Here is a 1,954-nt window from a genome sequence, read left to right on the forward strand (position 1 = left end):
CCTGGCTCTGCGGCTAGCAAGAAGTCACCCCCAAGCTTCCTCCGGCCGCTCTGCATCTGGCTTTCATGTGTCCCTAAGCCCCCTCGAGGGGAGGATGAACTTGTAATCACAGAGCCCAGGAGCCGGGCTCTTCCTGCCGCCGAGTTCGAGGCAGCGTGGAGGCTGCCGGGCCCCCTGGCTCGAGGGACCAGAGCTGTCCAGTGAGCTGCGTAGGTGCTGCAGAGGGTGGTCCGTGTGGCAATAGCACCCGGCTGCCCTTGGGGGCTGACCTGTCCCACTGGGTCGGTGAGGATGTGGCTGCTGGGAGCCTGGGAAGGGGCGGCTGGGCTGTGCCCCCGAAACCCACCTCCAGGAAGCACTGGGACTCACTTGCAGGCTACAGCCATGGAGGAACGAACAGTGAGAGCCAGCGGCTCAGAGAAGTGGCCGCCACTCAGACACTGTTCAGTGGAGTTGGGGGGCAGGCAAGGAGGCTGACCTGGGGAGGCCCTCGGTTCCCACCAGCACGGTCGTGACCCCAGGGGGCTGAGGCTACATCGTAGCACACCCTGCTGTGGGGGCCCCTCTGTCTCTCACGGGAGAAATAAAGTTGGTTAATTAAAATGTTGCGGCTGGCAAGTGGTGTGGTGGTTAAAGGCACTGGACGCCGACGTGGCCAATCATGGTTCAAGTCCCAGACCTGATGGTTTCCTTTCTCACTCTACCCCCCACTCCCCCGTCTCTCTCTGGTCAAATTAGAACATAATAATTAAAAAAGTGGGGCCAGCAGGTGGCGTGGAGATTAGGTGCTGGATCCCACCTGACTAACCACGATTTGACTCCAGACCTGGCGGCTTGAGGAACATGCCAGGTCCATGTGTGTGCGCGTGCCCCAAATTCCCAGGGAACGGATGGCCATCCCCTGGGGGTTTCTCACTTGCCCACTTTGTCTTCTCTAGCGAGTGCACATACCTCACAGCAAAAACAAAACCCCCAACCAAATAAATTGTGCAGGCTTCACCTTCCTGACTCTGAGACACAGCATCCCGTGGCCAGGTGGAAGGGGTGGGCGGCCCTTGCACTCTGGCCCAGACCTTCGGGCTGGGCTGTCACCGTGTCTAAACCAAACCCAGGGGCTGCACTGCCAGGGCAGATCCTGCAGGCCGAGTGGTGCTCGTGCGAGGGAGGTGCAGAGCAAGGGGACCCGGTGTGTGCGGCAGGCAGCAAGGGCAGGGTGGGTGCTGGGAGCACTCGCCAAGTGGGAGGAGGGCTCCGAGCGCAATCGGGCACTGTCTGGAAAGCGGCCGTGTCAGAATTGTGCAGCCTCGAGGCAGCTGCGTGAGAGCAGGGGTGTGCCAGGTGCCCACCAGCCAGTGCAGCTCTCCGGGGCAGCTCTGCACTCCGCCTACCTGAGCGCCATGGGGCTGCACGCCTCTTGGCAAGGTGGGTGGAGCACCTGTGCTATGGACCCCCCAGGACTCCTCCCACCAGGCCCCGTTCCAGTGGGTGTGGTCTGCAGTGGAAGAGTCATGGGGAGGCCGAGGGCCCTCAGTGAGCCCCACGTGTGGCCATGGGCCTGCACGGCCGTGCTGAGCTCACACAGGTCCAGGTTCCACCCTCCCTCACCCACAGCACAGGCTGGCCCGCCGCACCACACGGCTGAGACCCACATGGCGGATGACACGGGTAAGAACAAGCCGCGTGCCGGAGAACGAAGACGCTGCCAGAGCTGCTGGCTAAAAAGGGCTCCTCCCGTTTATTCGTAACGCGTTCACAGACATGATCTATTTACAAATGTACAGAGTGCTGGTCAGAAATTGGGACTGAAAATGTCATCAAAAGTTATTTACAGAAGCCGACTGTCCTGGGGTCCCGGCAAGTCCTGACGTGCCCGGCGACAGTCTGCCCAAAGCCAGCCCCACGTGCCGGCTCCGCCAGACACAGGCGTGGCCGCCACGTGGCCGTCGGTGCAAGC

The 1,954-nt window shown here is 61.7% G+C and overlaps 1 protein-coding gene across 1 annotated transcript in view; it reads right to left on the minus strand.

The window, feature by feature from the left end:
- Positions 1-1,709: 1,709 nt before the first annotated feature.
- Positions 1,710-1,954, minus strand: part of SFSWAP (splicing factor SWAP) — a gene marked incomplete at its 5' end in the record, with an annotated part of 66,700 nt that continues 66,455 nt past the window's right edge. The window contains 1 exon segment of the mRNA XM_014587407.1: positions 1,710-1,923.

This window comes from Tupaia chinensis, unplaced genomic scaffold, assembly GCF_000334495.1.
Source record: "Tupaia chinensis unplaced genomic scaffold, TupChi_1.0 Scaffold000211_1, whole genome shotgun sequence".
NCBI classification, from domain to species: domain Eukaryota; kingdom Metazoa; phylum Chordata; class Mammalia; order Scandentia; family Tupaiidae; genus Tupaia; species Tupaia belangeri.